Below are 20,970 nucleotides of genomic sequence, written 5' to 3' on the forward strand. Positions count from 1 at the left end.
ACGGAGAGGAGGGTCGAATTTGGGGGTAGGGCGGCGAGAGCACACTGGCAAACTACAACTAGAGTTGATAGAGAGGTGAAAAGCGGAGCCCGGACTGGTGGGGATAGGTGGGTGAAAAGGTGAGAAGAGGACCAGTGAGTGGAGCGGGGACGGCCTGCTGAAAGAAGCGCAGGAGGCAGTGTGGAAGCGGGGACAGAGGGATGAAATGGAGAGTGGATAGCAACGAGGGAGAGGCAGGACAGACGGATGTGAGGGAAAGCAGGGGGCCGGGGGGGGGGTCGAATGGTGAATGGATACAAAATACTAGCGTGGGGAGAGTGGCAGACGGGGGAATGGTTCACGGGAGCTAGTGCGCAGGAGAGGGCACGGTGAAGAAGAGGAGCGCGGGTAGAATAGATATGCGGATGAAAGGAGGAGCGAGCAGGGAGCACTCACTGGAAAGCAGACTGACTAGCACTAACCAGCGAGGGGTTGGGGACAGACTAGTTAAGAGAGCAGGGGCTAGTGAGGGAGAGGCGACAGGCGGGAGGAGAGGGAATACGGATAAACGGAGAGCAGAGACGAATGAGCAAGAGATAGATTTTGGACTGATAAAAAGGACAGCAGGAAGAGATATGGGAGTGAGAATACCGGTGAAATGGGGAGCAGCTACCAATGAGGGAGAGGGGACGGGCGAAGAGGAATTGACAGTTATAAAGGACAGCAGGGGCTGGTGAGGAAAGATTGAGGACAGGGATAGGGCGAACTCATGAGAAAAGAAAGGTGAAAGGTGTCTAGGAGTAGAAACGGTGGTCTTCCCTGCCGTGCCCGCTTCTGTGCCGAGGTGTTCCTGCATACCTGTGAAGGGCCGAGCCCCATGCGGACACTCTGCGACCGGACCTCGGCCAGCTTTGCTTATTGGCAGCGCTGTCCGCCCTCCCCATGGCCGGCGTGCGGGTGTTGCTGCTGATAGCCGTGCTGCTGGGGGCTGCTGCCGAGCGCCAGCTCATCTGCTGGTAATCGCTGCTGCAGTCCATCACACGCTGAAATGGCGGCGCTGCAGTGCTAGTGCTTCTCGCCGTGCATGCTCTCGGGAGAGAGGGCACACTCGAGCCGCAGACGTAAGGGCAGAAGGGTGATCGCGGGGGACCGACGTGAGCCAGGGGTGCGGAAATATGACCCCGAACTGCACCGGAGCCCGGACTGACTGGGGAGGGAAGGAAAGCAGAGATGCAGACTCCTCAACAGGGGAACCAAAATGGCGGCCGCAAAGCTCCGAAAATTTCGGATTCGGGGGCGTGTTATTGGCGTTCTGAGTGACGGATGACGTCACAGGTGGAAAGAATGCCAAAAACTCGCCCCCGAATCCGAAAGAGACGGGGCTTGATTTGAGTGATGCCCCTCTCCTCCAATGGCTGGCCTCCGTTTAGGAAGCCAGCCAATGGAGGAGAGATGGAGGAGAGAGGCGGGTTCAAGCCCCGTCTAAAAAACATTAAATCTCCGACCAAAGACTGCGCAAGTGCAGCCTATAGGTCCTCGACCTAAAAACATCCAATCCCATGGGATAGCCCCAAAATAGATTGGCAAGAGTGACAGACTTCTCCTCACATGCCGCCTTCTTGGCAGGAGCCTGTTTCATAGGTTGCACCGTCTTCATTTCTTTGTCAGCATCAACACTTAAAAGAGAGCCATCTGCAGGGAAATAGTAACACCAATATAAACCCAAAATGTGACTAGTCTATATACCTCGAGTAAAGCAGAAAGAGGAACGTGACAAATCAATTAATTAAAAAATAAATGATTAAAAATAAGCTTTACAAATGCAACAAACAGTCCTGAGCAACAAGTGCCCTAGCAAAAGATTGTAAAAGGTTGTAGAAAATGAATATTAATTACAAAAAGTAGTGTGTGTCAGTCCCCATTCAGAATGCCACAGTGCAGGCAGGCATTAACATTTACCACAAGTGTTCTGGGACCCGTCCTACAGAGGGTCTGAAAACTAGACCAAGTACATCCGTTCTAAGCTTGACTCTCAGGATAGCAAAATAAGCAGTCATTTGCTTTTCAGTGAGGTAGTGTAAGGAGCATAAACTCAGAACTCAGACCGGCAAACAAAAGATACAATAAATCACTGTCCACTCTCAGAGATGTTTTAAGGCATGGGCAAAGTGGGCTCTGGCCCAGGGCCTCCAAGGGGGCCCTGATAGAGATAGCTCTGTTCTGCAGAGTCTTGCCCAGATGACCTTGAATATTAATAAATGTTGTTTAAAACACAATTTTCCTTTCATTTTTTGATGTGGGTGATGTGTGAGAGTCTATTACAGACATTTTGCAGAGAAATAATGTGTTTATGTTTCATGGAACATCTATAAAAAAGTTTTTTTTAGATCACAATAGGACCTCACATATGGGAAATGGGAGGGGGGTCACAAATATTATTTGCAGTAATATTACCCAACTGCTGCTGTGGTGTAATATTGAAAACACACATCACTATCCCTGAATATTAGATATAAACACAGTCATGCCCAAAGTGGGCCTGGAACAGCTGAAATTGAATCATAAATTCGAAGCTGTTTCAAACAGGGGCCCGAAAATATATTTGGCCCTGGGCCCCCAAAATCCTTAAGATGTCCCTGACTGCATATCATTTTAATAAAACAAACTATTTTATCTCACAGGAGAAAAGAACACTACACAATTAGTTAGGGGGTACCACTACAAGGTAATATTATCTCACTAACAGACTATTAATGAAGCACTAGACCCTCTATGAGGAACTCCTCCCTTTCTGTCTGTGGTGACCTGCCAGCAAATTGAATATTAGGCAGGATTAAGCAGAGGTGCAAGTTTGCAAACCCTTCACTGCATTGTCAACTTGTAGGTCAATTAATACAGTTCTTAGGGGAAAGATTCTCACCAGTAAGGACAACATCTTACTCCAGGATTATCTTGATTTGCCTATTTCAGCATTTTGGAGGCCAAGCCTCTCATTAACTGTTCAGCAGGGATGTAGCCTTGATGGCACTGGATGATCCTCATGTTGGTTTACAATTTCAGCATCTTCTTTGGCACTGCTCAACTACAGCAGGGGTCCAGCTCCTCTGTCTCGGACTACAGAAGGTGTCATCATGTCATGATGGCCGACCAGACTGGTAGATGCGTGTCTTCAGCGGTTGGGGCCCACATACCAAACTGGTAGGGGATGCTCTGTAGTTGCCTCCTCCCAGCTGGTGCAGGTCCTCCATTTTGGCAATGTCTTCTCAAGGATTATGCCACACATCAGAAGCAGTAACACCATTTCTTAGATCATAATGTTAGAGTGCTGGGCGTCACATTGTTTCTTGGTTCAAGATCCTTTCTGCAGGTCACCATAACAACAGACTCTGGAAGACCTGACAGTCCTTCACAGCATAGGACCATTGCAGGGAGACTACTGCCTGGAAGGCAACTTCAGCAGCTTCTTCTGGGTGGTCCACACACTGGGAACATGACTGGGCTTCTCTTTTTGGACAATCTCTACTTCTACAGGGCCAGACATTCCCCTTCTCTCTTTGAACATGCAGGCTGGCTTTTGGGTGTTAGGCAGACATGCAGCTTCTCCAGCAAGTTATTTAGACTTCAAGTGATGTGCCTTTAACTCTGGAAAACTAGCTTTCATGGAGACACTGTCAATGTTCCAAACACTTGCTTGGGTGAATGTTTATCTGTATCTGTCCCTCATTGTATGCTTTTAGTGTCAGTTTGTTTTCTAAGAGCTACCATACTATTTTGTTAGTGGAGTGGCTAGAAGATAGTGGCCTGTACTCACTGATTAGTCTAAGGGATGATTTGCCCAGGATTACATAGTGTTGTTAAGCAGTAAAGCAGCAACATGGTGTTTCAAATAACAACACCCGACCAGTGTTGCATGTGCTGTTGCAAGCTATAAAAATATTTTTATCAGAACAAACATATAAACCTACGCACTGGCAGAGCTCTATGTACTATTGCTTGCCCCAAGTAGTCTGCAGCAGGAATGCCTCTGTAAAGTGGAATTAGGCAGGCCTGTAAAAAGCGGGCACTCAACACCCTGAGGGAAGCCCTCTTGGAACGACGGATAAAAGATCATCAGGAATGTATCCCAGTAGTCACGACCTTCGGCCCCCACTCCACTAAGATCCGCCAAATAATTCGAAAACACTGGCATCTACTGAGCACGAATTCTATGCGAATGCCCCAACCGTGATTCGCATTTAAGCGATCGTCGAGTTTGAAGGACCGGCTGGTCCATTCACGTTCGCAAGTGTCATCAACAGACTCGAACATCCCGCCGGGTCATTATCCCTGTGGGGGCTGCACTATTTGTGCCCTTACAATAAAGACCGGCTCGATCATCAGGGCCAACGGGAAGACCTGGCATCTGAACAGTTTTAGTAACTGCAACACATGCAATGTGATTTACAGGCTCTCGTGCCCATGTGAGTTGCATTACATAGGACTAACAACCAGAAAAATAACAAGCATTGAAAATGCAATAGGTCTCGCAATAGAAGAGTTTGACATTTTTCGTTTTGCAAATGGATGAGTGGTGTTGCGTGGATGAGTGGCGTTGCGTGGATGATTGGCGTTGCGTGGATGAGTGGCGTGTGTGAGTGGCGTTGCGTGTGTGAGTGGCGTTGCGTGTGTGAGTGGCGTTGCGTGTGTGAGTGGCGTAGCGTGTGTGAGTGGCGTTGCGTGTGTGAGTGGCGTTGCGTGTGTGAGTGGCATTGCGCGTGTGAGTGGCGTTGCGTGTGTGAGTGGCGTTGCGTGGATGAGTGGGGTTGGAATGCAATAGGTCTCCCATTAGAAAAGTTGTAGGTATTGGTCTTGTAAATGACATAATTTTTTATTTTTTTCGTTGTTAAAATTGCTAAATTGATGGCTTTGTCATTTACAATGCCAATAGTTATAACTTTTGCAAATGTGACACCTATAGCATTTGGAATGCAACATGTTTTGTATTTACGTGACTTATATGGCAGCTCTGGTCGTTATGCTACATCTCTAGATAGTTTTATCTTCCGCAAATGTGACACCTATTGTAACACAATATGTGTTGTGAGGGTGAGTGAGGGTGAGGGGTTGAGGGTGAGGTGTTGAGGGTGAGGGGTTGAGATGAGTGAGGGTGAGGGTGAGTGAGGGTGAGGGGTTGAGGGTGAGGGGTTGAGGGTGAGTGAGGGTGAGGGTGAGGTGTTGAGGGTGAGTGAGGGTGAGGGGTTGAGGGTGAGTGAGGGTGAGTGAGGGTGAGGGGTTGAGGGTGAGTGAGGGTGAGGGTGAGTGAGGGTGAGTGAGGGTGAGGGTGAGGGTGAGGGTGAGGGGTTGAGGGTGAGTGAGGGTGAGGGTGAGGGTGGGTGAGGGTGGGTGAGGGTGAGGGGTTGAGGGTGAGTGAGGGTGAGGGTGAGTGAGGGTGAGGGTGAGTGAGGGTGAGGGTGAGGGGTTTAGGGTGAGTGAGGGTGAGTGAGAGTGAGGGTGAGTGAGGGGTTGAGGGTGAGGGGTTGAGGGTGGGTGAGGGTGAGGGATTGAGGGTGAGTGAGGGTGAGGGTTGAGGGAGGGTGAGGGTGAGTGAGGGTGAGGGTTTGAGGATGAGTGAGGGTGAGGGTGAGTGAGGGTGAGTGAGGGTGAGTGAGGGTGAGTGAGGGTGATGGTGAGTGAGGGTGAGTGAGGGTGAGTGAGGGTGAGGGTGAGTGAGGGTGAGGGTGAGGGTGAGGGTGAGGGTGAGTGAGGGTGAGTGAGGGTGAGGGTGAGTGAGGGTGAGTGAGGGTGAGTGAGGGTGAGGGTGAGTGAGGGTGAGTGAGGGTGAGGGGTTGAGGGTGAGTGAGGGTGAGGGGTTGAGGGTGAGTGAGGGTGAGGGGTTGAGGGTGAGTGGTTGAGGGTGAGTGAGGGTGAGGGTGATTGAGTGTAAGGGGTTGAGGGTGAGTGAGGGTGAGGGTGAGTGGTTGAGGGTGAGTGAGGGTGAGGTGTTGAGGGTGAGTGAGGGTGAGGGTGAGTGTGGGTGAGGGTGAGTGAGGGTGAGGGTGAGTGAGGGTGAGTGAGGGTGAGGGTTGAGTGAGTGTGAGTGAGGGTGGGGGTGAGTGAGGGTGAGTGAGTGTGAGTGAGGGTGAGTGAGGGTGAGGGGTTGAGGGTGGGTGAGGGGTGAGGGTGAGTGAGGGTGAGGGGTTGAGGGTGAGAGGGTGAAGGTGAGGGTGAGTGAGGGTAAGGGTGAGGGGTTGAGGGTGAGTGAGGGTGAGGGTGATTGAGGGTAAGGGGTTGAGGGTGAGTGAGGGTGAGGGTGAGGGTGAGGGTGATTGAGGGTGAGTGAGGGTGAGGGTGAGGGGTTGAGGGTGAGTGAGGGTGACTGAGGGTGAGTGAGAGTGAGAGTGAGGGTGAGTGAGGTGTTGAGGGTGAGGGTTGGGGTGAGTGAGGGGAGGGAGAGGGGTTGAGGGTGGAGTGAGGGTGAGGGTGAGGAGAGTGATGGTGGGTGAGGGTGAGTGAGGGAGGAGTGAGGGTGAGGGGTTGAGGGTGAGTGAGGGTGAGTGAGGGTGAGTGAGGGTGAGGGGTTGAGGGTGAGAGAGGGTGAGGGGTTGAGGGTGAGTGAGGGTGAGGGTGAGGGGTGAGGGTGAGTGAGGGTGGGGTGAGGGGGGTGAGGGTGGGTGAGGGTGAGGGGTTGAGGGTGAGTGAGGGTGAGGGTGAGTGAGGGTGAGGGTGAGTGAGGGTGAGGGTGAGGGGTTTAGGGTGAGTGAGGGTGAGTGAGAGTGAGGGTGAGTGAGGGGTTGAGGGTGAGGGGTTGAGGGTGGGTGAGGGTGAGGGATTGAGGGTGAGTGAGGGTGAGGGTTGAGGGAGGGTGAGGGTGAGTGAGGGTGAGGGTGAGTGAGGGTGAGGGGTTGAGGGTGAGTGAGGTTGAGGGTGAGTGAGGGTGAGTGAGGGTGAGTGAGGGTGAGTGAGGGTGAGGGTGAGTGAGGGTGAGTGAGGGTGAGTGAGGGTGAGGGTGAGTGAGGGTGAGTGAGGGTGAGGGTGAGTGAGGGTGAGTGAGGGTGAGTGAGGGTGAGGGTGAGTGAGGGTGAGTGAGGGTGAGTGAGGGTGAGTGAGGGTGAGGGTGAGTGAGGGTGAGGTGTTGAGGGTGAGTGAGGGTGAGGGGTTGAGGGTGAGTGAGGGTGAGGGGTTGAGGGTGAGTGAGGGTGAGTGGTTGAGGGTGATTGAGGGTGAGGGTGATTGAGGGTAAGGGGTTGAGGGTGAGTGAGGGTGAGGGTGAGGGGTTGAGGGTGAGTGAGGGTGAGGGTGAGGGTTGAGGGTGAGTGAGGGTGAGTGAGGGTGAGTGAGGGTGAGGGTGAGTGAGTGTGAGTGAGGGTGGGGGTGAGTGAGGGTGAGTGAGTGTGAGTGAGGGTGAGTGAGGGTGAGGGTGTTGAGGGTGGGTGAGGGGTTGAGGGTGAGTGAGGGTGAGGGGTTGAGGGTGAGAGGGTGAAGGTGAGGGTGAGTGAGGGTGAGGGTGAGGGGTTGAGGGTGAGTGAGGGTGAGGGTGATTGAGGGTGAGGGGTTGAGGGTGAGTGAGGGTGAGGGTGAGTGAGGGTGAGGGTGATTGAGGGTGAGTGAGGGTGAGGGGTTGAGGGTGAGTGAGGGTGACTGAGGGTGAGTGAGAGTGAGGGTGAGTGAGGTGTTGAGGGTGAGGGGTTGAGGGTTAGTGAGGGGGAGGGGGAGGGGTTGAGGGTGAGTGAGGGTGAGGGATTGAGGGTGAGTGAGGGTGAGTGAGGGTGAGTGAGGGTGAGGGGTTGAGGGTGAGTGAGGGTGAGTGAGGGTGAGTGAGGGTGAGGGGTTGAGGGTGAGTGAGGGTGAGGGGTTGAGGGTGAGTGAGGGTGAGGGTGAGGGGTTGAGGGTGAGTGAGGGTGAGGGTGGGTGAGGGTGGGTGAGGGTGAGGGGTTGAGGGTGAGTGAGGGTGAGTGAGGGTGAGGGTGAGTGAGGATGAGGGTGAGGGGTTTAGGGTGAGTGAGGGTGAGGTGTTGAGGGTGAGTGAGGGTGAGGGTGAGTGTGGGTGAGGGTGAGGTGTTGAGGGTGAGTGAGGGTGAGGGTGAGTGAGGGGGAGTGAGGGTGAGGGTGAGTGAGGGTGAGGGGTTGAGGGTGAGTGAGGGTGAGGCATTGAGGGTGAGTGAGGGTGAGTGAGGGTGAGGGGTTGAGGGTGATATATTTTTTTTTATTTAAATGTCGGACGCAAAGCGCCACCTTAACGCTACCAACATTTATTAGGTTAGCGTTGTAGTTTTTTATTTTTTCCTACCGTTCCGTATTATTTTTGATTGACATTTTTTTTAGCCAATCGGAGCGCTACGTTTTTGACGTCCCGTTCCGATTTGCATACGTAATCGGTGGAATTCTCCAGAACATCGAGAATCGTGGGATGCGGAAGGCGTGTTCCTGTTCGTGTGCTGTTGGTGCGTCGTATGATAGGTAAGAGATTTCCTCTAACTGTTTTTTTAATCTAATTTAAAGTAGAATTGATAGTATGCATAAATTAGTTAATAATTATGAGTGTATTTATATAAATAGTGACATATTTTGTTAGCGATTGCAATTATTTTAGTTATTTATTTAATTTATATGTAAGTAAGTGTTTCTATTTACTACCTATAGTATGTTTAAGTTAACGAATGAATAGGAGTGTATTTTTAATAATTTTGACATTGTATTTTTTTGTTTGTAATATTTCGAAATGAATATTATATAATGTAATTAAAGTCTTGTTTTTATTCTTCGATATGTAATGTATTTATTTTCTTAAAGTGTTATGTAATGTATTATTAGCAGTTGTTTGTTATTTGACGTCCAAGAGCTGTTCTTTGAGTTTCTAAGTACTCTTTTCGCCATGAATATTGTACACTTCAAAAGTATTAATTGTATTCATGTTGTTTTGTGAAGCTAAGAGACATATGTAATGTTTATTGATGCTGTTAGCGCTGAATCCAAGTTGCGTAATATGTTTTTTATATTTGATGTAATTCCGTGTGATGAACTGCTATTGTTATATGCGTACGGCTTTTTGTGTAACTCTTGACCATTGTGTTTAATCCGTCCCATTCCCCGGATGAATAGTGCTTGTTTATTACCCCTATTAAAAATTGGCTGTTTCACTTTTGTGTTTGTACATCCTCGTTCTCGCTTCCTGCCACATATTTTTCTTTGTTTTGTTGGTGTAATATTGTAGGAATGACTTTTGCTTTTTGGCCTGAAGCCTGATCAACATCCTTGCATGCTGTAGCTCAGTTTGGGAAGTATATTTTGTGTGTAACGTATCTGATGCAGTACTCCGTAGACCCCCTTTTTTTTTCCGTCCTAAAAGTTGTTTATGTCAATGAAAATGGCATAACATTCATTAATTTGCAGGTTGGGTGAATGATGCAGAGTGGGTGAATGATGCAGAGTGGGTGAATGATGCAGAGTGGGTGAATGATGCAGAGTGGGTGAATGATGCAGATTGGGTGAATATTCGATTTGTTGTTTCCTATTATTTTTATTGGCATAGTAGTGTCTTTGTTTTGCAACGAAGGATGTTTATTTTGATTTGTCCGCTCTTTATGTATGTAATGCATTGTATCCTATTGTTCAGATCTAATTTTTAAAATGTATGTATTTTGTTACTAGTTGTGTTAATAATTAGAGCAGTGTTTTTTTGGTGTAATTGTGTAGTATGTTGTATATCTGCGTGAATAATTTATATTGTTTCATCTCTACGTTCTGTTATTGCAGTTTTTATTAAACGTATGTTTGTATAGCTTTTTAATTTGATGTTTATGTAAATTTCGTGCTGTTGTTTGTGATACTTCCTCTTCGTTAATAATCAATGCAATGTCTCAGCTTTGTGTTACGATGTATTTTTAAAGCAATATTGTCTTGTTATATATGCTTTCTCCATGTTGCTATCAGAATTGTGACTTATGTCCACATTACTGTAGAGTAGCGACATTTTTATTTTGTATATTTGCGCTAATTTCGTGTGACTAAAAGCTCCTGTTATATGCGTACGGCTTTTTGTGTAACTCTTGACAATTGTGTTTAATCCGTCCCATTCCCCGCCTGAATAATGCTTATTTATTCCCCCCAAAAAAAGTAGGCTGTTTCACATTTGTGTTTGTACATCCTCGTCCTCGCTTCCTGACAGATATTTCTTCGTTCTTTTGTTGGTGTTATTTTGTCCGAATAATTTTTGTTTGGTGACGTGAAGCCTGATAAACATCATTGCATGTTGTAGCTCACATTTGGGAAGTAGATTTTGTGTGTAACGTATCTGATGCACGACTCCGTTGACCCCCTTTGTTTTTAATTGCGTGCTAAAATTTGTTTATGTCTCAGAAAATGGCATAAAACTTATCTATCTGTTAAATGCACTATCAATTTTTTTAATAGGGTGGAATAGGAGGCTATTTTTTGAGTCTTTACTTATATTGTGTTTTGTTTAGTTTTATTTGATTGTTTATTTGGCTGGTGCATTAGGATGGCGTATTTTTCCTTTGGTTTTTATTTTCTAGGATGTCTTTCTGTTGCGTATCTTGAGGGTGTATTTGTAGGGTGAATTAGGCTATTAGTTTATTAGGGTGAATTAGGACTCAGGATTTCTATCTTGGAGTTAGAGTGTGGATTAGGATAGTTTATTTCTATTCTTCCTTTTGTTGTTGTATGTGTGTGTGTGTGTGTGTGTGAGGGTGAGTGAGGGTGTGTGAAGTTGAGGGTGTGTGACGGTGTGTGAGGGTGTGTGAGCGTCAGTGAGTGTGTTTGCTGCATGTCTGATGCTTGTGGATGTCTGTTGCTTGTGGATGTCTGTTGCTTGTGTATGTGTGCAGCTTGTGTTGCTTGTGGATGTCTGCTGCTTGTGATGCTTGTGGATGTCTGACGCTTGTGGATGGGTGAGTGGGTGAAAGGTACAGAGTGGATGAAAGGTACAGAGTGGGTGAAAGGTACAGAGTTGTTGAAAGGTACAGAGTGGGTGAAAGGTACAGAGTGGGTGAAAGGTACAGAGTGGGTGAAAGGTACAGAGTGGGCGAAAGGTACAGAGTGGGTGAAAGGTACAGAGTGGGTGAAAGGTACAGAGTGTGTGAAAGGTACAGAGTGTGTGAAAGGTACAGAGTGTGTGAAAGGTACAGAGTGTGTGAAAGGTACAGTGTGTGTGAAAGGTACGGAGTGGGTGAAAGGTACAGAGTGGGTGAAAAGTGCAGAGTGGGTGAAAGGTACAGAGTGGGTGAAAGGTACAGAGTGGGTGAAAGGTACAGAGTGGGTGAAAGGTACGGAGTGGGTGAAAGCTACAGAGTGGGTGAAAGCTACAGAGTGGGTGAAAGCTACATAGTGTGTGAAAGGTACAGAGTGGTTGAAAGGTACAGAGTCGGTGAAAGGTACAACGTGGGTGAAAGGTACATAGTGGGTGAAAGGTACAGAGTAGGTGAAAGGTACAGATTGGGTGAAAGGTACAGAGTGGGTGAAAGGTACAGAGTGGGTGAAAGGTACAGAGTGGGCGAAAGGTACAGACTGGGTGAAAGGTACAGAGTGGGCGAAAGGTACAGAGTGGGCGAAAGGTACAGAGTGGGCGAAAGGTACAGAGTGTGTCCCCCATGTCAACGACATGTGCTACGGAGACTCAATCCCAGAGTCATCAATCAACTTTGCCCAGCAACAGCGACCCTCCTAATAAGATCACCAACTGGCCCGATTCCAAACTAACTATCACAACTTGGAACACGAGCGGGCTAAAGTCAACCCTAGCTTCAAAATCAGCCGTTGAATTCCTGAACAAAAGCGACATAATCTGCTTTCAGGAGACCTGGTCTCTATCCCCCTCGCCTCTCCTTGGCTAGCATGAACTTTTCCAACCGGCCGCTAAAGTCAAATCTTATGGAAGACCCTCAGGGGGCCTCTCCATTTTCATTAGCCACAGGTGCAAGTTAACGGCCACACCCATCACTCGGAACCTGACGGCAGGGCAGACGGTTCTGATTACCGGTCTGTCTTTTTCAGGCAGGGCACGCTCTATCCTCCTAATTAACATTTATCATAATACAGCAAAAACCGCAAAATCATCTGCAACGCACCTGATGATAAAACAACTGGAAGACCTTCTAGCGGAATTTTCATCAATGGAGGTACTGCTACTAGGAGACTTCAACATCAAAGACCTCGCATCCAACGGCCTCTTAGCTAGGAAAAACAAAGAGCAAGAAGCGATGATCACTTTTCTAACAACCCATAACTTCCGCTCGGCTCAGCAAATTTCGCAGGAACTGCTCCCGGATGCTCATTTCTTGCCAACATTTAGGAGAATCTCTACCATTGATTACATCTTTCTTTCCCCGCTTCTGGGTAATCGTCTGGCCAGGATGGAAATCCCCTACCGCTTGGAGAGTGACCATAACCCCATAGTGGCCACACTGGACCTGCAAGTGCAAGCTGCTCACGAAACGGCAGAGGTGGGGCATTCAACGCGAGCTGAATTGCACACAATGGTTAGGAGAATCAAATGGGACTCACAGGGATCCGCCAAGGTGGGAACCTGGCTCAAGGACGAAACGCGCAACTTCAATCACATTGCTCCGATAGAATCACACCACCGGTGGGATAACTCCATCGCTAAGCTACAGGATCTCCTGGCAGGGCCCGCGCTCCATCATAGAACATTCAGGCCACATCCGAGGCAAACTCACGACCCACTGCTAGCCCTCCAAAGAAAGACCCTCAGGAAGGCCGTCCGACGGCACAATCTAATTGGAACTGTGCTCTCCGCCAAAAAGGTGGCATCGCTGCGGACGACCTACAAGAAATCCTTATGGGAGAACAAGAGACTCAAAGAACAGTCTGAGTGGGTAAAAATCTTTGCCCTTCTCAAGAACAAAAGTCAGTCCCAGTTTTGGAACTATATGAACAAACTCCGCTCCACCAACAAGACGAGAGGAAATGCAGTCTGTGAAGAAGCCTGGGCCCTGCACGTGTCCGACCTATATCGCAGCGACTCTGGCGACCCCGCGGAGATAGTACTAAGAGATCGCGCTGCTTCCACTCAAATAGAAACCTTCGAGTTGACCACTGCAGCCGAGGTCACCAAGTATCTGCGAGCCATGAAAAAAGACGGAGCTCCAGGGCCCAATGGTCTACCAGCTGGGATATTTAAATGCGCCCCGGAAGAGTGGGCTGACCTTCTGACTCCGCTATTTAACAACGTTTTCGCGACAGGCCAGCTCCCAGACTCTTGGTTAGGTTCGACTCTATGCCCCATATTCAAGAAAGGTGACCCTGCGTCACCGGCTAACTACCGCCTCATTGCCCTTTTAGACCTGGAGGCAAAGGCATACGCTCGATGTCTTCTTCGGTTGCTGGAAAAATGGGTCGAAGAAAACAATATACTACCATACTACCAAACTGGGTTCCGGGCATCGGCCTCCACAATAGACAACATTATTACTCTAGCTGCTCTGAGTCAAAAAGCTGCACAAAAAAACCACCTTCCACTCTATTGCTGCTTTATAGACTACAGCGCGGCTTTTGACAAAGTGTCTCGGAACATCTTGTGGAGGAAGCTGAACAAATGGGGGATCCCGCATGACCTACTAGACGCACTAATTGCTCTGCATAAGAACACGTGGGTGCGAATTAAAACCAGCCCAAAGACACTTTCCTCAAGAATTGCCGTAGAAGATGGACTAAAGCAAGGCTGTGTTCTCGCCCCACTGCTGTTCAATCTCTACACAGCCGACCTCGGAACATTCTTGGAGAATAGTTACCTTCTCCCGCCAAAATTGGGTCCTGCCAAAAAGCCTCTTCACATATTACAATATGCAGATGATATTGTAATAATGGACCAAGCAAAATCGGGTCTCCAACGGGCTTTAAATAGGCTCCATACATATAACTCCGCCAATGCCCTGAAAATCAACCAGGCAAAGACGAAGGTACTGGTATTTGGCAGATGTAAGAACAAGAAAAGGCTGGCATGGAACATCGGACCCGCCAGGATTAATACAACAGTAAAATATAATTACTTGGGAGTCTGGTTCAATGAGGCGTCTAGGCCTACCGCTCACCTAGCCGCTCTGCAAAAGAGAGCAGGCGCAATAACATTCTCCCTGACCCGGCTGAACCAAACTCTGAGCAGCCCCTCTGCAGAAGCTATCCTGAAGGTGGCTAAAGCCACTCTACTTCCTGCATTAACTTATGGTCACCAGGCTTTTCCTGGAGCGTGCTCCTCCAGTCTTGAGCTCGCCCAAATCTCCACCTATAAAAAACTTTTCCATCTGCCAAGTTTTATTCAGCGGGCTAGACTACGACTGGAGCTGGGCCTACAAAGACAATCTCTTTACTGCGAGGCCGACACCCTGAAATACTTTATTAGGACCCTAAAAGCAGGTGATAACACTCTTAAATTCCAGCTAAAAGGAATCCTGTCTAGCCCGGGCAATCCCTGGAACACCCAGATTATAAAGGCCATTAGAGTGTTAGCGATTGACGAGTCATCTCTCCCCTCAGCCACTATTCCATACTCGGCCTGGAAAAGCACCATCAATAAGCAAGTCAAACTTATTTCACAGTCTATGGATCTGCAGGCTCTAAAGGCACCAACCATTCTGCTCCCTTTGAACTCTTCGTATCTTCTTGGGCGCCCACAAGCATACTGCCAGGAAAACTTAGGCAAAGTGGCTAGGGAGAACATAATGTTTATGCGACTTCTAGGCCTGCGCTCGACGGCCTTTAATAAATGGGCCCCAACAAGTGAGGGGGGAGCATGTAGGCTGTGCAAATACCACTCCGAATCATGGCTGCATCTCCTGTGCTGCTGCCCGGCTCTAGCAGCCCCCAGGAGGTCCCTTTTGAAACCCTTGTTCCTAAAATGGGGCGCCAGGACGTGCTGGGAGGCCTCTGCCTTGTGCTTTACATCTACTGACATTCAAGCACTTGCTAGGTTTGGAAAATTTGTGAGACTTTTGGACAAGCTTTTATCACCCCCCTTGGTTGCCATGCTTCCTCCCCCTCCCCCTCAAAGACTCATTACAGACTTTTTTCGTCCCTCGGCCCAGTACCCTCTGTATTAACTATTTTATCCGGCCAAGTATAGCAAAACGTTCACATAGGCAACCATAATACTGCTTCTTAATAAGCTTACTGGCCACTCAGCCTTGTAAATTGCTTTTTAGCCTTGTTCTTATCTGATAAATGTGCTAAAAACTAAATTTTATATTCATGCGAATGTAGACTTTGTATAGCAATAGTTTTAAGTAACTGTGCTAAACTAATAAAAAACTTGAAACTTGAAACTACAGAGTGTGTGAAAGGTACAGAGTGGGTGAAAGGTACAGAGTGTGTGAAAGGTACAGAGTGTGTGAAAGGTACAGAGTGTGTGAAAGGTACAGAGTGTGTGAAAGGTACAGTGTGTGTGAAAGGTACGGAGTGGGTGAAAGGTACAGAGTGGGTGAAAAGTGCAGAGTGGGTGAAAGGTACAGAGTGGGTGAAAGGTACAGAGTGTGTAAAAGGTACAGAGTGGGCGAAAGGTACGGAGTGGGTGAAAGGTAAAGAGGCGGTGAAAGGTACAACGTGGGTGAAAGGTACATAGTGGGTGAAAGGTACAGAGTTGGTGAAAGGTACAGATTGGGTGAAAGGTACAGAGTGGGTGAAAGGTACAGAGTGGGTGAAAGGTACAGAGTGGGTGAAAGGTACAGACTGGGTGAAAGGTACAGAGTGGGCGAAAGAGTGGGCGAAAGGTACAGAGTGGGCGAAAGGTACAGAGTGTGTGAAAGGTACAGAGTGGGTGAAAGGTACAGAGTGTGTGAAAGGTACACAGTGTGTGAAAGGTACAGAGTGTGTGAAAGGTACAGAGTGTGTGAAAGGTACAGTGTGTGTGAAAGGTACGGAGTGGGTGAAAGGTACAGAGTGGGTGAAAAATGCAGAGTGGGTGAAAGGTACAGAGTGGGTGAAAGGTACAGAGTGTGTAAAAGGTACAGAGTGGGCGAAAGGTACGGAGTGGGTGAAAGGTACAGTGTGTGTGAAAGGTACGGAGTTGGTGAAATGTACATAGTGGGTGAAAAGTGCAGAGTGGGTGAAAGGTACAGAGTGGGTGAAAGGTACAGAGTGGGTGAAAGGTACGGAGTGGGCGAAAGGTACAGAGTGGGTGAAAGGTACGGAGTGGGTGAAAGGTACAGAGTGGGTGAAAGGGACAGAGTGGGTGAAAGATACAGAGTGGGTGAAAGGTACGGAGTGGGTGAAAGGTACAGAGTGGGTGAAAAGTGCAGAGTGGGTGAAAGGTACAGAGTGGCTGAAAGGTACAGACTGGGTGAAAGGTACAGAGTGGGCAAAAGGTACAGAGTGGGCGAAAGGTACAGATTGGGCGAAAGGTACAGATTGGGCGAAAGGTACAGAGTGTGTGAAAGGTACATAGTGGGTGAAAGGTACAGAGTGGGTGAAAGGTACAGAGTGTGTGAAAGGTACAGTGTGTGTGAAAGGTACGGAGTTGGTGAAAGGTACAGAGTGGGTGAAAAGTGCAGAGTGGGTGAAAGGTACAGAGTGGGTGAAAGGTACAGAGTGGGTGAAAGGTACAGAGTGGGTGAAAGGTACAGAGTGGGTGAAAAGTGCAGAGTGGGTGAAAGGTACAGAGTGGGTGAAAGGTACAGAGTGGCTGAAAGGTACAGAGTGGCTTAAAGGTACAGAGTGGGTGAAAGATACAGAGTGGGTGAAAGGTACAGAGTGGGTGAAAGGTACAGAGTGGGTGAAAGATGCAGAGTGGGTGAAAGATGCAGAGTGGGTGAAAGATGCAGAGTGGGTGAAAGATGCAGAGTGGGTGAAATATTTAGAGTGGGTGAAAGACGCAGAGTGGGTAAAAGATGCAGAGTGGGTGAAAGATGCAGAGTGGGTGAAAGATGCAGAGTGTGTGAAAGATGCAGAGAGGGTGAAAGATGCAGAGTGGGTGAAAGATGCAGAGTGGTTGAAAGATGCAGAGTGGGTGAAAGATGCAGAGTGTGTGAAAGATGCAGAGTGGGTGAAAGATGCAGAGTGGGTGAAAGATGCAGAGTGGGTGAAAGATGCAGAGTGGATGATGATGCAGAGTGGGTGAAAGATGCAGAGTGGGTGAAAGATGCAGAGTGGGTGAAAGATGCAGAGTGGGTAAAAGATGCAGAGTGGGCGACTGAAGCAGAGTGGGCGACTGAAGCAGAGTGGGCGACTGAAGCAGAGTGGGCGACTGAAGCAGAGTGGACGACTGAAGCAGAGTGGGCGAATGAAGCAGAGTGGGTGACTGAAGCAGAGTGGGTGAATGAAGCAGAGTGGGTGAATGAAGCAGAGTGGGTGAATGAAGCAGAGTGGGTGAATGAAGCAGAGTGGGTGAATGAAGCAGAGTGTGTGAATGAAGCAGAGTGGGTGAATGAAGCAGAGTGGGTGAATGAAGCAGAGTGGCTGAATGATGCAGAGTGGCTGAATGATGCAGAGTGGCTGAATGAAGCAGAGTGGCTGAATGATGCAGAGTGGCTGAATGTTGCAGAGTGGCGGAACGATGCAGAGTGGCTTAAAGCATCAGACTTCGCGCAAGCTACAGAGTGTGTGTAATTTGTTAAAATTGCATCCTCTTGACCCAAGTCAGGAGTCTCCTCAGACAGGTAAATAGAGATGCAGGTAAATGTGTGTGTTTAAATTAATGTGTGGTGTTAGGTGTGTTTTTTGTGTCAGTGGAGTCCCGTCTTAATAGTATTATGTTAAAAATGGCCGACGCAACGCGTCACCTTGACGTTGCCTACGTTAGCGTTCTAGTTTTTTTGGTGTTGTGAGTGTTTACGTCCCCTTGACGTTTATTTGTAGCCAATCGGAATGCGACTTTTTTGACGTTGCATTCTGATTTGCTTACGTCAACGGTGGAATTCCCCAGAAGAGCGAGAATGTTGAATCGCGGAAGGCGTGTCCTTGTTCTTGTGCTGTTGCTGCGTCGTTTGACAGGTAAGAATGTAATCCTAATTTTTTTTTTAAGTAATGTAATGTAGTATCTCTAGTATGTTTAAGTTAACGAATGAATAGGAGTGTATTTTTAATAATGTTGACATTGTATGTTTTCGTTCGCAATATTTCTAAATGAATATTATGTGATGTAAATTAAAGTCTTGTTTTTATTCTTCGATATGTAATGTATTTTTTTTCTTAAAGTGTTATGTAATGTATTTTTAGCTGGTGTTTGTTATTTGACATACAAGAGCTGTTCTTTGAGTTTTTAAGTTCTATTTTCGCCATGAATATTGTACACTTTAAAAGAATTAATTTTATTACGCGTTGTTTTGTGAAGCTAAGAGACATATGTAAAGTTTATTGATGCTGTTAGCGCTGAATCCAAGTTGCGTAATATATTTCTTATATTTGATGTAATTCCGTGTGAATAACTGCTATTGTTATATGCGTACGGCTTTTTGTGTAACTCTTGACTATTGTGTTTAATCCGTCCCATTCCCCGGATGAATAGTGCTGGTTTATTGTCCCAATAAAAAGTTGGCTGTTTCACTTTTGTGTCTGTACATCCTCGTCCTCGATTACTGCCACATATTTTTCTTTGTTTTGTTGGTGTAATATTGTACGAATCATTTTTGCTTTTTGGCCTGAGGCCTGATCAACATCCTTGCATGCTGTAGCTCACTTTTGGGAAGTATATTTTGTGTGTAACGTATCTGATGCACTACTCCGTAGACCCCCTTTTTTTTTCCCGTACTAAAAGTTGTTTATGTCTATGAAAATGGCATAACATTCATCAATTTGCAGAGTGGGTGAATGATGCAGAGTGGGTGAATGATGCAGAGTGGGTGAATGATGCAGAGTGGGTAAATGAAGCAGAGTGGGTGAATGAAGCAGAGTGGGTGAATGAAGCAGAGTGGGTGAATGATGCAGAGTGGGTGACTGAAGCAGAGTGAGTGACTGATGCAGAGGGGGTGAAAGATGCAGAGTGGGTGAAAGATGCAGAGTGGGTGAAAGATGCAGAATGGGTGAAAGATGCAGATTGGGTGAAAGATGCAGAGTGGGTGAAAGATGCAGAGTGGGTGAAAGATGCAGAATGGGTGAAAGATGCAGAGTGGGTGAAAGATGCTTAGTGGGCGAAAGAAGCTTAGTGGGCGAAAGATGCTACAGAGGTACAGAGTGGCCGAATGATGCTGAGTGGGCGAATGAAGCAGAGTGGGTGAATGATGCAGAGTGGGTGAATGATGCAGAGTGGGTGACTGAAGCAGAGTGGGTGACTGAAGCAGAGTGGGTGACTGAAGCAGAGTGGGTGACTGATGCAGAGGGGGTGAAAGATGCAGAGTGGGTGAAAGATGCAGACTGGGTGAAAGATGCAGAATGGGTGAAAGATGCAGAGTGGGTGAAAGATGCAGAGTGGGTGAAAGATGCCGAATGGGTGAAAGATGCAGGGTGGGTGAAAGATGCTTAGTGGGCGAAAGATGCATAGTGGGCGAAAGATGCTTAGTGGGTGAAAGATGCAGAGTGGGTGAAAGATGCAGAGTGGGTGAAAATGCAGAGTGGGTGAAAGATGCTTAGTGAGTGAATGAAGTAGAGTGGGTTAAAGTTACAGAGTGGGCGAAAGGTACAGAGTGGGCGAAAGGTACAGAGTGGGCGAAAGGTACCGAGTGGGCGAAAGGTACAGAGTGGGCGAAAGGTACAGAGTGGGCGAAAGGTACAGAGTGGGTGAAAGGTACAGAGTGGGCGAAAGGTACAGAGTGGGCGAAAGGTACAGAGTGGGCGAAAGGTACAGAGTGGGCGAAAGGTACAGAGTGGGCGAAAGGAACAGAGTGGGCTGAAGGTACAGAGTGGGTGAAAGGTACAGAGTAGGTGAAAGGTACAGAGAAAGGTACAGAGTGGGTGAAAGCTACATAGAGGGTGAAAGATACATAGAGGGTGAAAGGTACAGAGTGGGTGAAAGGTACAGAGTGGGTGAAAGGTACAGAGTGTGTGAACGGTACAGAGTGGGCGAAAGGTACAGAGTGGGCGAAAGGTACAGAGTGGGCGAAAGGTACAGAGTGGGCGAAAGGTACAGAGTTGGCAAAAGGTACAGAGTTTGCGAAAGGTACAGAGTGGGTGAAAGGTACAGAGTGGGCGAAAGCTACAGAGTGGGCGAAAGGTACAGAGTGGGCGAAAGGTACAGAGTGGGCGAAAGGTAGAGTGGGCGAAAGGTACAGAGTGGGCGAAAGGTACAGAGTGGGTGAAAGGTACAGAGTGGGTGAAAGGTACAGCGTGGGTGAAATAATTAGAGTGGGTGAAAGATTTAGAGTGTGTGAAAGATGCAGAGTGGGTGAAAGATGCAGAGTGGGTGAAAGATGCAGAGTGGGTGAAAGATGCAGAGTGGGTGAAAGATGCAGAGTGGGTGCAAGATGCAGAGTGTGTGTAAGATGCAGAGTGGGTGAAAGAAGCAGAGTGGGTGAAAGATGCAGAGTGGGTGAAAGATGCAGACTGGGTGACTGAAGCAGAGTGGGTGAATGAAGCAGAGTGGGTGAATGAAGCAGAGTGGGTGAATGAAGCAGAGTGGGTGAATGAAGCAGAGTGGGTGAATGAAGCAGAGTGGGTGAATGAAGCAGAATGGGTGAATGAAGCAGAGTGGGTGAATGAAGCTGAGTGGGTGAATGATGCAGAGTGGCGGAACGATGCAGAGTGGCTTAAAGCATCGGAGTTCGCGCAAGCTACAGAGTGTGTGTAATTGGTAGTGTTTTTAGTTTGGCAGATGTATTGCATGATTGTTCTATGTGTGTGTGACTATGTTGTATTAGTTGAGTGTAGTTGTAGTTGTATGTATCCTTCCTTTAGCAAAACAAGACCAAAGAAGTTCAAAGTTTGTATTTCACACCTTTTTATTTTTATTAAACACAATAATAATTACTTTGAAACTTTGTACAAAAATGTGAGAGCATGGCAACATGAGATTTTTAGTCGGAACATATGTCTTCATTGTCTTTCTCTTTTACAATGTTTATGATTTTCCCATTACAAAACACCACTTCACAAGTTTGTGGCAAATAATGTACAAGT

Source organism: Lissotriton helveticus, chromosome 6 (assembly GCF_964261635.1).
Source record: "Lissotriton helveticus chromosome 6, aLisHel1.1, whole genome shotgun sequence".
In the NCBI taxonomy this organism is placed as follows: domain Eukaryota; kingdom Metazoa; phylum Chordata; class Amphibia; order Caudata; family Salamandridae; genus Lissotriton; species Lissotriton helveticus.